The 16,859-nt window shown below is 37.8% G+C and overlaps 1 protein-coding gene across 1 annotated transcript in view; it reads left to right on the forward strand.

The window, feature by feature from the left end:
• ABCC4 (ATP binding cassette subfamily C member 4 (PEL blood group)) overlaps positions 1–16,859 on the forward strand; it is a 142,235-nt gene that overhangs the window by 58,966 nt on the left and 66,410 nt on the right. The gene's annotated exons all lie outside the window — the stretch shown is intronic.

The raw sequence follows: 16,859 nt of genomic DNA on the forward strand, positions 1-16,859 counted from the left end.
CTGCCCTCTTTCAAGCATAAGTCTTCACTAGCTTGAGTTAGTGTTGGGGCAGAGAATGCAGAATAATCTGAAGGTGCTTGGAAATCTGAGAAGGTGAAGACTGGGGACTTGGACATTCTTGCTAGCAATTATAAGTAATAATAGATGGAAGAGAGATGGTCTAGCTCTTCCTCAGTTCTCTTTTTATCAGATGTGATGAGATTTCTGTGTGTGTGTGGTAAACCTCTTTTTTCTCAATGAAGTTACTGTCTGTTTAATATGTAAATGATGCAATGCAGAATATTGCTAATTCGTGTGTAGGCAAGAAAAACCACTCTGCTTTGTGGTAAGCTTCCCTTCACTGGGAATACATGTTTCTTTGTCCCCACGTGTATTCATTTCTCAGTGTAATTTCATGTTCATGGCTTTGAATGTTCACAACCCAAAACAAGTAGTTTAGTCTACATTTTAGGCAAAATTCCTACATCTGTTCTTAAGATGTCATAATTAATTTCTCATACAGGAATACTGTCCCTGTCCCATCTTTTCTAGGACATGCCAGGAGGACGATAAGTGATTAGATGCCAGGGGCATTTGCTCAGTGTTGGGTTTTTCCCCGCTCTCTTCTTTTCAATGTGAATGCTTAAAAACTGTAAACTTTACACTGTCTTGTTCCTCTCTTCTTCTAGAGCACTAATTTTTTTGTTTAGAATCTTGTCACGGTGATCTTTAGAGAAGAGGTAGTGTCTGTCTTCACTTAGAGAGTTAAGCCCCTGTGCTTAAGGATGGGTGTCTAAAATTTGGAAAGTGCCTCTTAGAAGAAGAGAAAAAAATGAACCATATTTTTAATTTTTTTTTTAAATATATATATATATGTATATGTAAAGCTCCATGTGCTTTCCTTGAGTTTGGTATTATACTTGGTGTAATACTTTGTTATAATACCTTTCTCCCTTCATTAATTCCCCAGTCTTCTTTTAGAAGAACACTCCTCCTCTCTCCTCTCTCCTGTCTCAACAACCAGCCAAAAGTAAACAATTACAGTTAGCTTTCCAGAATATTTCTGGTATTTCCTGACTAAAGAAATGTTGAAATGGTTTAAGGAAGAGTTGGTAGTTCTTACCTTTAGTCAGCTAATGTTCCATTACCATTGGAGAAAAAAAATAATATTTTGATGCTCCTTTGAGACAAAAGATACCTGCAGAAACCTCTGCAAATCTAAAGCCTCAGAACTGTGAAATACAGACGGTTTTAGCTTTAGAAGTGTCATCTTTTTTTTTTTCTACTAAACTAACAATATAGAGAGAATTTTTTTCATCAGTATTTTCAACATAAAACTAGTTATGCTAGACTTACTCTAATATTAAGAAATCTTATCTAAGGAGTGCTTTCAAAATAAAGCCAAATTTGAGAGAAAAAAGTGCCTTGAGGTTTTTATAAAGCTGACAAGTTTTAATATTCCAAATACATAGTGACAATGATCTTTTTTCATAATTAAGCTACAAGTATGATTTAATATTGAATTCAAAGGCATTCACTGAATGCTGCTTATATTTAAATGCCCAAAAATCCCCAAGAGAAAAAATGGAAAAAACAATCCCGACATATTTTTTTTAATTCAGATAAGAAAAAATAAACTCTGCTGCACCTCAATTTAATAACCAATGTTGCTCAGCTACTACCAAAGGCTTAAGGACAGTGTTTAGAAGTGATTGTTCAGAAATAAGTGTTTCTCTAAGATTATGAGGGCTTATACAGATGGTTTTGTTCACCTGCTGAGTGTTCAAGAGTGGAAATGTCCAATCTGACGCTTTCCAGAAGTGTTTGTTTGCTAGAAAAAATAGAAACATTCCTGTGGAAAAATAGGATTTAATTAATTTTGTCCCATCTTAGCCACCTACGAAAGCAATATTGTTTCGTACTTTTAATAGAGAAACACATGTGTAGTGGAATGCAAAATCCCAGGTTTCTGAAATGATCTGTTTTTAGCTTAAAATGGAGTGCTGTGAGCACTGCTTAATTTGTTAATACCTTCCTTCTCTGCCTCTGTTATTTGTACTTCTTAGGAGATACAGGATGCTAAAATGCTTGTTGAGTACTTGTTTCTAATTTTAAAATGGGCATGGAAGTGTTTAGAATAGAAATCTTACACATTGTTCAATTTAAATGGGCATAAAGAGGACAAGTTAATACAACTGAAAGATAGTACATTTATATTAGATATTAAGAAAAACTTCTTTGCTGTGAGGTTTGCTGACGGGTTGTCCAGACAAGCCTGTCGATGCCTTATCCTTGGAAGTGTTCAAGCCATGTTGGATGGGGCTCTGAGCAAGCTGGTCTTGTGGAAGGTGCCCCTGCCTACTGAAGGGGAGTTGGAGCTAGGTAGTCTTTAAGGTCCCTTCCAACCCAGGCCCCATTCTAAGTTGCTTTACTTGTATGGGTCTTGGAGGAACAGGACACATTCATTCTTTGACCCCCCCTGAGGAGGAGATGGAAAAATACTCTTCAAGCTAGTGACCTACAGCACTTTGGTAGCTTTGGGTTGTATCTGAATTACTAAGAAGTAAATGTGATGAAAAAAGAGGTTCAGCATGGAAGAAGAAGGCTTTAAAGACCTTTCATGCCTCTCAGATTTGGTGCAGAGAGTTATACTTTCATCCTTAAAGTGGTGATGGTTCTCATAATGGAACTTTACCAGCAGGATGGACAGAGAATGCTGTTGGTGTAAGAGGAAGTGTGAATTTGCTCCTCAGACCAATTTTCCCTCTTGCTGTATGCCTTTCTACTGTGATACCAAGGCAATTCAGAGAGGAAACAGAGCAAGGAAGGCAGTTACTTTAATTAGTGTATTTTATCCTCAAAGGCTTTTCAATCTAATTCGGTTTTCTGATTTTCTGTTGATTCTTCCAAATGCTTCAGACTTAGTCAGACAAAAGCCTTTTTCTTCACAATTGTCAAATTTCATTGAATCTCGAGTCTTGGTGATAGAGCTTAATTGTCAGCAAAATAAGTTTTGGTTTCTGTAAATTGTTTGATCCTCAATTGGTTTAGAAGTGACAATATACTTTCATTTACAGGGGTTATATACTGTTTTCATGTGGCATGTGGAGCAAAGTTAGACCAACCAAAAACATTATTTCAGTTGTTTTCTGTTAGGAAGGCTTAGACAAAGAGCTTAGTCTCAGATCCTTTAAAGTTCAAGCATCTGCCACTAGGGGCAAAAATTATTTTCCTGTAGGCATTCATCTTTTATTGTAGATTTACCGTGCTGCTTCACTTGGTTGCTAATCTAATTTAAACCTCAGAGATGATTCATACCTCCTCAAGGGGATTCACAGCTAGTTTAAATTGTCTGATGTCAGAACTTTTCAGTTCTTCTAGGATCTCTTTTCTATACATAATGGTCCTTTGGGTGATTGAATGCACTGAGGAGGAAAGAATGTAACTCATGCAAGTGTTAACACTCGAGAAATACAGTTTTACAACACACTTCAGATTTTTTTTTCAAATTTATTTGGATTTCTAGTTCAGGTAACTTGTGATGTCGTGACTTAATTTAGGTCCTAATCATGCCAAGTGATTGGTCTATTGTGGATAAAATTGTGCAGGTATGAGCGTGGTACCTGTAGAAGTATGAACTTTCTGGAAGGTAGAATAGACTCTGTGCTGTGCTAGAGACTTTTGTTTCATAAGCCCAGCATTTTGTCTATCTGTAATGTGACAGTTTTCCAGAAAAACACTGAATTATGAAAGGTTATGAAACCTTGATGTCAAAAGGCATTTTCAATTTCCATTCTCAGAAAACCAAAAGAAACAAAGAACCAAACCCCCAGTTGTCCAGGAGGTCTTAGAAGGTTTTAGAGTGATCCAGAGACTTAAACTTGTTTGTGACCCCTTCCTGGAGGCATGAACACTGCATAGTTGACCACTAAAAACTTTTAAGAATTGAATGTTCATGTTAGGAATGTGAACTGCTATTTGAGGAGGACTTCTCTAGAGTCAGGCAAGGAGAAAATAAACATTCAGAAAATTAAGAGGTGTTGTAAATACCATTCAGCTGTGCTGAAAAGTTTATTGAATGCTTTCCATATGCATTCTAAAGTTAAGATACATTTTGAAAACTATCAGAGCCAACATTGGTTCTCCAAATATTCTAATTAAATAAACTACTATGCTAAGTTGTTACTAATTAATACTCTCTAATTTTAATAGTGGTTGGTTTATTAATGCAGTTTTGCCTTTTGTGGTTCTTTTGCTTGGAGGTATAGTTTTGTTTCATATGTTTTAATGATGTATCTGCAAATTGATACAGAATCAAATTCTGTGCTCATGCTGTTTTGGGAAGAGGGAAACAAAAACATGAGGTATTTTTCTGTCGTTTTCTTTCATTATTATATGTGTATTTCTCCATTTTATTCATGCCTTATCAGAAATTTGGTGTCTTTTTCAAAGCAGAATAATGGCAAAGCTGTTATTTGGAAAGAACCTTTCCAAAAATGTTTGGGGTCAGATTATGATCTGTGATTATTTGCAAAAATTTTAATGCATATTACAAAATATAACTTGTGCTTCAGTTCCATGAGGGGGTTTAATAGTGGTTTATGTATTGAGTGATAGGTATTTTTGTCATAGTTGTTACATGACTCCTCTAGTTGTCCTGTTTGTTACAGTCCTGGAACTTGTTTCATCCTAATGTGTCTGATGTATTTTCAGCAGAAAAGCTGCTGGTTTAAAAAAGCAACAAAACCAAATTGTGTAAAAATGGGTGTTAGGAAAACAAAATCAATGCTTAAGTAAGTGAACTATTAAAAATCCAATGACACGCACGTTTTGAAGGAAGAAAGAAAACTCTTACTGATAATTCCTTTACCTGAAATCTTAATTGGCCTTGTGAAGTCTTAAGACCATGAGTGAACGAAATTAAGCAAACTAATCAGAGTGTACTCTAAAGACTAATGAGACACAACCTTCTGTTTCCCCTGCAGTACTGTAGTTAGCAGAGTGAAATATGCTTCTGTAAGAAGTAACTAAAATCCTCTGAATTGTTTCTAAAGACATCTGTTTCAATAGATATCAGTCTTCCCTTGCTGTCAGATTATAACCTTGTGAATAGGCTCTATGTGTCCAGTGCCTATGGTTATGCAGTATGTACTGGATGCACTTTGCCACCTTCCTTCAGATGACGCTGGCTTTTTTACTTCCACAGTTCTAGTTTGGGAACTGTTTCAGAACCTGATCTCTTGCTTGCTGTATTTCCCATGTTTTTCAATGTAAAACACCCTTTCTGTTGCCTTTATGGCTCATGTGTTATTCTCCTGTCTGGCTCTTTTTGTCACCCTGCATTTCCAAAACATCAGTTCAGGCACTTTTCTGGTTTTAAGTGTTGCAATCACCTTGTGTTCACCTTCTCAGTTCTCAGTTGCTTTGTCCCCAACTCTTCCACACTTCCTGGCCTGTGTCTCGCTGTGTTGGGCTTTTTGCCCTGGTTGTGTGTGGGATGACATTTGTACCTAGAGCTTGTGCCATGCCATGGTGAAGGAGAATGGAAGAACCAGTGCTGAAGGAAGAGAGAGAAGAGGAAATGGGGAATGGATATGCAGTGAATGAAGCTGAGGGAGAAGGAGAGGACACATGCAAGCAGGGCAAAAATTCAAGTAAATATGTCCACAAAAGCTCTCTCAATATCCAAACACCCAGGTTTGGTGAAGTCTGTGGCTGTGACTGCCAGTTTGTCTCTTGACAATTCTGCATCGCAGCTGCTCCCCAGGGCCAGATGGAGGGAAGAGCTTTTCTTAATCTTGAAACCCCAATATACTGTGAGGGAGTCTAACAGGAATTGTAGAGAGGAGTATGACTTGGCTTGTGCATTAGCCTTCTCCCCATGCAAAGCTTTTACTATTTCTGCATCTGGTAATTGGAGCAGTTGGCACATTCCAGTGTTTTTAACTCCCTCCCTCATCATTTTGCTTGTTTATCTTTCATGCTTACATCTTTGTAACTTCCTGCTCACTGTGCACTGAAGTTCATCCACAAACTGGCAATTTTTTCATCTTAAAATCATCTCTTGAGATGTACTAGTAGTGTTGTAACCGCAATACACTGACAGCAGTTAAACGTATGGGTGGGGAAACTCATTAATTCTGTGACCCCTTTGTGTTCCTGCACTTGAAAACACATCTTGTCCTGCAACTTTCTGTTCCAGCTTACTGCTCCATCTTCCCCTAGCTCGTTATTCCTTCTGTAGTCAGTTGTGTTGGTTTCTCTTGACTGACACAAACTCTTCAGGGCAGGGCACACTGCTGGCTACGTGGTGGTGCAGCCTGTGTCCTAGCCAGGCTCTGCCTCCCGCTTCGGATACGTAATTCCTCTTCTGGGTGTTTCTGACGTGCAGACAACAAATGGCAACGAGTCCCTTGTTGTGAGCAGCACTCTTCTGTTTTAGCCTGTTTATTTATTTAGGAGTTCATACTGCTGGACAGCTGTAAATCAGAGCTTCACAGTGAAGTCTGTCTTTGAACTGAACAAAACCAGAAGTGTTTATAAATTGTATTCACTTCTGCTTGAATGACAGTTCGTTCAGTCAAATAATTTTTCTCCTCCTTGATGTGTGTGAATTTTTTTCTGTGCTCATAGAGAAGTGAAGAAATGTTGCTGTTAACTTATTTATCATTGTAAGTTTCTTATTATTTGAAAGCCATGAAAAAGAGGAAATGATAGGACTTTCTCTTCAATTTCAAACAACGTATATGCAAACATACGGTTTTAATTTGACCTCTAGCATTCAGCTGTCAAAAAAATCTATGGGGATTTATTTAAGGTGTATTTATACATAAACATTAAAGGTTCTTGGGTTTTGATATATGCACGACTAATGTTTTAGTGTGGTCAGCAGCTACTTCTCATTTGTAGCTGCTTATTTCTAGTATATTTTTCTTTTTTGTTTCTGAGATGAAGCTTTCTAATAGTTGTGCAGTAGAGGAGTACAGTAGAGTCAAAGGCAATGGCCGCATTTCAAGATGCTTAGCATTTAATAATGTAATTATTAAAATGTCTGTAATATAATGAACAAAATATACAGTAGAGAAGAGGTCACATTTGGGGTTTTTTTCTCATTTGATTTCATTTAAATGTTGTTAATTATAGTTTAGGCTGTAAAGAAGTTTACTTTATAGTGACATTTTTTTCCCCAGAAGCCAATGGCCCAAGGAAATGCATTATCAGACTATATGTATATTCTCTTGGACACCACTTCTGGAATAAAACTCTTGGGTTGTGGTTGCCTTCAGCTTTTCTGAGAAGAAGATTTTTGGTTGGTTGTGAGGCAAGATTTGCAAGTGGAATTTGGTGCCAGTCACAAAACAGAAGAGTAGGTGAAGTCATCCCTCCATACACCCCGGAGCTGGCTCCACTGGAAAGGATCCATTCCGTGCCCTAAATGAGGCCCCTCAAAAAACCCAAAGGATTTCATTCCAGCTGTAGTCCCTCCCATGCTGATTGCTGTAGCCTTCAGGCATGCGCCCATTTGCCTTCTTCTGGTGCCGTACTTTCTACTGAGATTTCCAAAGCTTCACGAGCAGGGACTGAAGGAGACCTACAGCAGAAGTGCCTGTAGTAGAGAATTAGCATGCCTGCTGGAGAGGTGGGCAGCCCACCTTCAGTGTATTCTCTGTGACTGCTGAAAATAACACATTCCTGTGGATCTCTGCCCCACCTTTGCCTCTCTTGTAAGTCCTGGCCCCTGGGCTTGGCTGTGCCTTTATAAAAAGGATGACAGGTTTCCCAGTATCTTATTTTGTGAATGGTACGTAAGTTGTGAATGTAGTTGTTTCCAAATGTTATGTGACTTTTCCCCAACATGTGGTTTATAAAAGTCCCAAATTGAAGCAAAATATTTATTTTCATGGGACATTAGGGTGTGGTGTGGGTCTTCTTTAACACAGACCAAATTTTCCAAGAGAATGCTTTGGTTATTTGCACAGCAGACTAAGTGAGCTTTCTGATAGCTGTACCAGAATATCTCTGGAGTTCTGTAGTAATGATATTCCATGTGAGGGAGGAAAAAATCCATTGAAAATTATCCAGTGTCATCCATTGCATATTCTGGATAGCCAAACCCATGTGGTTTTTTTTTATAAATTTTTTACCAGTGGCTTTTTTATAGTAAGAGTAGTTAAAAGGGAAAATGTATTTCAGGAATCATTACATGGGTATCTAATGAATGAACTTGAGAGAGAATCCCTCCTTTCCAAACAGTCACATATCCCAGAAGAAGAGAGAAAGAAAATTAAGCTGAAGCAAAATTAAAATGAATTATCAAACTGAAGGAACATGCCAAGCAAAAGAGAAGGGTTTACAGAGTCACATGAAGCTGTGAAGTGCCTCTGCTGTTTGGCCTGTCCTCATGGGTGGGCTAGGTAGAAGCCAGAAGTCTTGGCTGTCCCAAGACAGCCCCTATAGAATTCAGCCCCTATAGGCTTCTAAACAGAAGAAACAGTCCCTATAGAATTGTCTTTCATGGTTCCAAAAAAAGGAAGAAGATGAAAGGGGATCTGAATATATAAGACTAGTAAAATGTGGCATATTATTTGTTTTTGGAATTACAACCAGATAGCAGTTTCAACTAAGATGTCAGGAGTCAAATGCTTTATATTCAGTAATGTTCTGTTTCTTCATTGTCATTTTAGAATGCAGTGAAGATTGAGCCTCTCTGTTTTCAACACCAGTTTAAAAAAAAGGGAGGGAGGAAGAGAAAAACATTGAAACATTGGAAATTATGATTCTTATTATGAGATTTTTTTTTAGGAGATAGAATGGTAAGCAAAGCAACAAATATGAGCAGATTTGCAAGAGCTATGTGAGATCCACCCTAATATTTTTTGAAATGCAGTATTTCAAGCCTATTCTGAATCAAGTCTTGATAGTATAAATAGCATAGGAAAATTCCTTTTTGTTGTTGGAAAAACCTTACCAGGAAGGTGACATATATCTACATTTTTAATTCTTGCATTGATGTATATTTAGCTCACAAATATGAAAATAGCTTTAATAGCTGTTTCTCTCCTCTCATGTAAGTGTTCCAGTAACAAAATACTCTTCAGATATTTCAGTCCCTCCTGATTTGTAGTATTCTGTTTAATTTTTTGTAAGTCTCTCCTCCAGCTAAAAAGCACTTGGGACATAATTTCAACCCAAATTGGATTTGTAGCAGAAAGAACTAGACGACACAAGTGCTCTTTCAGAAGTGGGTGCTTTTGTGGTTAAATATTTTAGTGAAGAATTAAATTAATAATCTTGCTAGTAGGAAGTCAGTATAAGACTACGTTTTGTAGATAATGTTTCGGGTCTGTTGTACAGATGCTTTGCATTGCAGTGAGAAGTTGAAGTAGGTAACTTTATATATGAAAAAGAAAAAGAAGGTGGTGTAAATCAATGGAGAATTTTGTCAGTAGTGTATAACTTGACATCTTTTTAAAGGCAGGTTGATAAGAAGTTGCAAATGGTTACCATTTTCAAGTTTTTTCCCCCTTTCTGGAAGGGTAAGGAAGCCAGTTGAAGGTCTCCTGTACCCTCCTCGTCTATACAAAAACCTTTTTTTTTGTTTGTTTGTTTTTGTTCAGTTGGGCTGTGTCCCTTAAAAATGGGACTGAAAAGTCATGTTGCTTATGTTGAAGCATACAGCAGAAATTGAGTTCTGCTGTATTTTGGCAGTACATTAGATTTGGTGCCATCATTTTAAGTTGTGAGTTTTTTTGTTTCAGTATGTTTAAATAGAGAATTTTTTTCATTGAACTGAGGATAATTTAGAACAGCTTCATTGGATGAGTTTAAAATGAAACAGAGAGGATATCCAGAGCTTAACTTCTAGAATGGTTAGAACTTTATTCTGGCAATCTTCATCACAGGATTATGTATTAGAAGTTTGATAGTACTCCAGGGACTGGGGGGGTTGCAGGTGCCTGCTTCCATTGTTACTCTAATTATGAAGCAGAGATATAGTTTTCTACTTAGGTTCTAGCATAAAATTTTTATGTATTGCTAGGAGTTTGTACTTCTAAATGATTTTGAATATTCCTTTCACAATCAATTACAGGGTGTGATTGCAGGGATCAATAATTAGAAAATTGCTGATGAATATATTACCCCAGCTCTAGCATACATTTTTAAAAGGAATCACTTTATTAGCCAGTATAATACAGCACCAAGGTCAAATTCTGTTTTGTAAATGCTGGTACATCTGGAATTGTAACCAGCTTAGTTAATGGGTTATGAGACACAATTGGAAAGGCAGTTAGGATGCAGAAGGTATTTTGAGATTTGCCAAGAAAACAGTTTCAGAAAGAAAGAAAGTTACACTTCCCTCCCTTCCTCCACGCAATCAAGAGGTTTTTCCTTTGTGTGCTTCTGTTTTTAATGGAGACCTCATATAAAATTTCTGCATTGTATCTTATTTGAGGAGACTTTGGCTGGTGATAACAGATGTTATCATTCAGATGCTCTTCTGAGTAAACCCAGGAAAAAGGACAAATGAGCCGTACCACATAAATTACCAAAGAGTTAAAAAGAGCTATATAGAGCATCAACCTATTTTGGTTTGCCACAGCAGGATAATTCCAATCAGTGGTGTGTATGGACTAGAAAGCTCCAGAAACAACTGTATGGTTAGAATCAATGTATTCATACTATGTAATGTAGATGTCTCCATCAGCCATGAAAATAAAAATTCATTTCCAAAGAAGTCTGTTTTCCATTCTTATCTTTATCATAGTTATTCTTCTTCCTTTAAATCCTACACTTAAAAATAGGATCAAACACAGTGTTCATGTTTTCTTCTCGTTTCTTAACTGTTTTCTTGTTTGACAGCATTTGTGTAAAAAGTCCTTTTCAAGTAGTAAATTAATTTGGATAGAAGGCTTCCCACCTGAATTCATTACATGCTGGCAGTTTAGATAAATGGATATTATGATCTCAGCATATTTCGGCCCAGCACCACTGAGCCTATTTGCAAATGTCTAAGAAAGAGATATTCCTATCAGTTTCAGACTGCTAAAGAAAAAAATGGGGTAGAATTTCTTATTTATATTTATAGGATGCCTGTGGGGAAGACAGCAATGCTGTATATGGCAGTTTGTGTGGACATGTGGTGCTAAACATATATTAAAAAAGATAACAGACCTTTTGACATTTCTTTGTAGAAATATGGAAGAAAAGCCAGGGTAGATCAGTAATTGACAGCTATGCAGGAGATACATTTCCAGATTTCTTTCTGAAGAAATATTTCACAAACTTACAATTCCTTTCAAAGTCAGTAATCCATCTTTAATTATTTTGTTGATTTCATAGTTGTATTTTACAAGGTTGATGTAATGTCTGCTTCCTGCCAACATTTGATATGGACAATCCACTTTGTCATTGCTTTGATGAAACGGCAGGCTGCTTGTAGTTACAGTACTTTTTTTTTTTTTTCTTTTTTTGGGGTGTGTGTGTTTCTGTGTGTGTGAACTGAGCATGGGTAAAGGCTTATCAGTTGCTGAATGCCACAGCTTAACAGCAAGATATGTGGGGAGCTGCCAGTTTGTACCACAGACAGAACTGGAAGTGTGTTCAATGCAGTTCACTGGATGGGCATTTAAATGTACCTGGTTCTGTACAGCTATTCCTTCTATTCCTACTTTTTGAGTGTGCCTTTATTGCCATACATGCACTTGAGAGCATTATTTTGCTACCAGGTGTCCATTTAAAAGGGCTTTGGTGTTCCAAGCTGTAATTGGGACTGTTGGAGTGCACGATTCCTTTCTTTGGGGTCAGGAAGCCCACGCTGTGCCATGGCTGTTGCAGGCAGCGGTGGCACCCAGCCATGGTGCCACGGGGGTGGGGGACATGAGGGGCTTCTGCTTGCTCAGCTAAGTCAGTGGCTGCACAGTGTGTGCTTTGGGGTTGTCTGACATGGATCCATCCAAAGGTTGTCTGTCCTAGCCCAGGCGAGCATCTCCTTGGCATGACATACCTTCAAGCAAGTGTGCAATCCTAGTTGGTTGTTTATCTTTAGTTACACATAAATGATTAAGTACCTTTTTGAATCTATTCTTAACACTACAGGTTGCCTTTAGACAGGTTTCTGTAAGTTTGCAGCAAGGAGTGGAAGAGAATGTAACTTTTTCTCCATGGAGGCTGGGCAGTGAGGGTGTTCCGGCTTCACTGTTTCAGAGCAGCTTAAGAGAGTTTGATTTTTTCCCCTGGTAAATGCAGTACGTGGATAGGGATATTTAGGCCAATTGCTATGGAGGAGTTTAGGTTACCATGCAAAGCAGTATTTATTAATAATATTTGCATATTGAAATAAAAAGTGTGATGCAATTAAAATTGCCTGCACTGAGGATTAGCCTGATCTCTGAGGGGAAAAACATTCCAAGAGTGTGCACTTGTACACAAACATACACACACAAGTGGCAAAACCCTTCTATCTGTAGAAGGCCCTTTTCTTAAACCCTTTTACTTTTCCAAAGAGGTGAATCAATGAAGTAGAGAAGTAGCAACAAAGTATTTCTGCAATGTGTGATGAAGCAAGTGGGTATAAAGGTTTTGTAAGCTCATTGCAAGGTATAGAAAATCAGTGTGCCTACTCTATTGTGTTACACAGAAGTATTTCAGTGAATGCCCTGGCCAGCAAAGTATACTAGAAGTGCCAAATACATTTAGAAATAATGTACTCTTGCTCTTATGGTCGTTGGAATTTAGGTTGCACAACACTGATTACTGTGGATGGCATTTGGCTATTCCAGTGGAGGATCCTAGTTTCTTGTTTAAAAAAAAAAAAATCCTTTTCTGGTGTTTACATCTTGAGTGTTGATTCAGTTTGGATTATATTTCTTTCATGATAAAGTATGTATAAACATTTTAAAAAGGTGTGGCACAGTTGAGTGTTTTCATTATTTGTATGATAGGTTTGAACATCTATTCCAGAGTATCAGTAGGCACCTGCAGAAGCAAAGTGGGTTTGTAGCACCTGAACACATTCCAATTTGTGCAATTAAAGCAGTTTACAGAGCAAGGAAGAAAAGAATATCACATACTGAGGTTTGATGTCTTTTTCACAGAGGACAAAAGAGTTTTGATTCTTTCACTTCAAGTTTAGCCTAACTATTGTGTAGGGGAGGAGGTTTAATGAATCATTGTTTAACTTTGATACTGCCAAGTATTTGACCATTAAATAGTCTGAAATGTGTACATAGCACTTTGGTGACAGACCCTTATTTAACAGTGATTAATTGGCATTGAATAGTTATTTAATTACTTCGGAAGAAATCTAACAACAGTGTGTGTTCTGATTAAGTTATTTGATGTAAAAACAAACATAAGACTGCTGAAGAGAACACGTCCCCTTTTGCAGCTTGCTACTAACAGTACACACCACGTGGAAGCCTGAGTGATTGAATTAGCAGATACTATTCACCAGTTTGGATGCTGTTGTAACACTGGCATACTTAATCCTTGATTTCTTAACAGACTTTTTTTCGTTAGTGGTTTGGTGAAATTTGACTTATAAGTTTTAAGTGTAGTATTTTCCTTTTGCTTTTGTAGCCCCTCACTGGGGTAAGTAAAGGATGTAGGTATTAAGAAAGCTTAAAAATTTTTGTGAATTGGATATACTGGACTGATCTAAAAATTATTGTTATAGATGGGACGCTAGGCATGTATATGTATCTCAGAGATGCTTACTCTAGGAGTTTGGGGTTTTTGGAAATATGAACTATGGTGGCACGGTAATGTTGATAGTCTGTTAGTTTAGGAGAGAGGAATTTTAAGGTTTGGAAGAGAAATCATAATTTTCAGGGTGAGAGGGCAGGTAAGTGGTTCAGCTCCTGCCCTTCTTGAATAGCAGGTGCAACAGTTTCCATTCTCAAAAGAAGAATCATTCTCAAAAGTTAGGTTTGCAAATTCTGGTAGGAGCTGTAGTCATAACTGTAAGCATTTTGAGACCTGACTTCAAATAGGTACTTTAACTTTTAAATCTGGAATGTTTCCTCTTGCATGCTTAATAAGGCATAAGTAAGTCACTGATTTACTGTGCTTCCAGTAAGTGGAAACAGTTGTTTCTTCATACCTTGTGAAATAGACCTCTTGTACTTGTAGATATCCTTATAAATGAAGCAATTGCTTTGAATGCAATACTGTAATTGAATATGCAATACTGTGGGGCATCTTGTGGATATTTCCAAAGCATAACACTCCTGCTCAGAGGTGCATTGCTGTCCCTGCTACATGGTGAAGGAACTTGCTTTAGTGGGTTACTGTAGCTTCCTTCTGTGTAGGGTGCGCTGTATAAAATGCCAGTTCAGTTGCATCCATGTGAACAGGATCTGAAATACATCTCCAGACTTGTATTTTCTCTTCTACTGTCTCTGAGGTAATAGGATTGAAAAACAGCAATGACAAAAATAAGGCTAAGGCTTGTGGGTTTGTTGCTTGCCTTTAGCTGTTGAAAAGCATTAATGGTCACCAGATAAATAGTACAGGAGGGAAATACAGACCTCTTAGCAATAAGCAAAAGATTTTCGTCGTCTTAATGACTTCAGGTGTCATTTTCCAGAATTTCTATATGCAAACACTAAATAGACTAATTTTTCAGTAATTTGAAAATTCAAAATCAGTGAAGCTCTGCTATCAGAGATTCACTTCAATGTTTATTTGGGAAACAACTGATTCATGTTGCCACTGTTTAATTATATTAGGTGGACTGTGGAAGGTTCCGGTTTTCAAGATTTGTCTTTTTCATATACCATTTCTTTTGCTCACTCAAATTTTAGTCAATGTCATTTTACAGAATTACTGTATTTACATTTTAAAGAGGATTAGGCAGATTAAAAGATGTTTTCATGTTTTATTGATAACATCAGATTAATTTCCACTTCCCTAGTGGCAGCTCACAGAACTGTCAAAACAGAGGCTGTAGAAACATTGTTATACTTAACAATTTCATAAGGCAGTTGCAAAAAAAATACAGTTTTGGCAATTAATTAGTGTCGTGATCACCTCTGGGAACTGGAGCTGTTGGTGGTAACGTGAAGTGAAACCAGGGATTGCTTGAGAGGGCCTGGGCAAGCTAAGTTTCCTGTCATGACCACATTGCTCAGAACACTTCACTGGAAGAGGAGGAGAGCCACAGTCACTCCTGATGTGCAGGTAGTGCTGGGTTGCTGGAGGTGCCAGCATTGGGCTGACCTTGCTGTGGCCGTGGAAAAATAGCCAGCCCCAGTGATCTTGCTGCCTCCTGGCAGTGTCACGTGGGATGGCCTTTGCGCAACGATTCCTTATGTAAGTCTGAAACCACTACAAATAAAACTTACTTGGGGTTAAAAGGCAAAGGGTGATTCTTAGGCTGAGTTAAGGTGGGGTTTGCTTGCTATGGGAATAATCCTTTGCCCTTATGTACAGCTCGTCATTGGTGGGTCTCACAGCTTTTCATGGAGGGGCTTAGCACTGTCACCTCTCCTTGCTGTGCTCCTTGCTCTGTAAGATAAAGTGAAGTTCCTCAGAAGGATGCCTTGAGAGCCTGCCTAGAACAGAGGCTGGACAGAGTTGAAGGAATAAAATGGGTTATATATTAAAAGGCCTTAAAAGGATACACCTAGAGCAGTACAAGAGCCCAGCCATGGCTCTGTCCAAGACAGAACCAAGATGGACACCTGGTCACCAGTTTTCACACTTTTGTAAGTTTTGGTCCATTTACATACTGGGGTTAATTGTCTAATTACAGCTTGAGGTTATGAAGTCCCATCCTCCCGATTTGCTCTCCTCAATTCACTGTTATTTATACTTTTTGGGTCCTGAAGCTGCAATGGTGCCCCTGGTTCTAGGGCTGGAAAAGGACTGTGTTGTCTAACTAAACTGTGAGGAGAACTTGCTAATACTCTATATGAAGTTCAGACTTACATACTAATGCAGTACAGAATCTGGAAAATATGAAAGCTAAAACTTAAGGCATCAAGAAGACAGGTGACAAATCTGTGAACAGATTTCTAATACCCTGAGCCCAGTCTGTTATTCCACCTAGTTTCCCTTATCTCCCCTCCCTGGACACGCTGCTGAGGAAAGCTCTATCAATAGGAAGCATTTAACCTCTTTAAATTATTTTCTTTTTGCCAGTGAAAATAACCTAGAATGTGATATTTTAGAATATTAGGAAGCAGCATGTACTTGATCACTCTTCTGTGACCAGTCTCTATGTAAGAAAATCATGGGAAAAAGAAAGTTTTTTAAAAAATTGCCTTGGACTTCCTTCTGATGTATCTACCCTGATATAAGTAAAAGGGAACATCCCCACATGCTAATCCCAGTAGAAAAAGATGAAAGAGATTGTTCTGAGTCTTGTGTTGCTGTATACCCTTCCTCTCTGTGTGCAAAGTCTAAAAAGGATGAATTCTTCTCTTGGCTGCCTGAAGTAACTGCTTTGGGTAGTGAAGTATTGCAGAGCGAGCTCTTTGCCACCAGTATCTCTCTTAAGAGTCATGTTCCAGACCTAAGGAGAGGTTGTTTTCTGTATTGTTTAGTGTAGAACAGAAATTCCCTTTTAAAAAAAAAAAAAAAAAAAAAAAAAAAAAAAGAAAAAGAAAAAAAGCTGTGAGCAGAAAACTAGCATGATGGTTGCTACAGAAGTTACTTCAGTGTCTCTTATCTCTAAATTACGTCTGCAGCGCACTCTGTGGAAACTTTAAACTCGCTTTCAGTTTAATGAGCTCTTTTGAAAAGAAATAAAAAAAGTCTTTTGTTGCCAGTGCAGTGAATATGTTTGTACCAGTTAAAAGTATAATTGAATCAAGATATATGCAGATAACAAAGCAATGTGAATGCATGTATGGGCATCACACACCTTAGAAATGGCC

The sequence above is a fragment of the Pseudopodoces humilis genome, chromosome 2 (genome assembly GCF_049639895.1).
Source record: "Pseudopodoces humilis isolate 2021_Gansu_Grassland_sample_001 chromosome 2, ASM4963989v1, whole genome shotgun sequence".
NCBI classification, from domain to species: Eukaryota; Metazoa; Chordata; class Aves; order Passeriformes; family Paridae; genus Pseudopodoces; species Pseudopodoces humilis.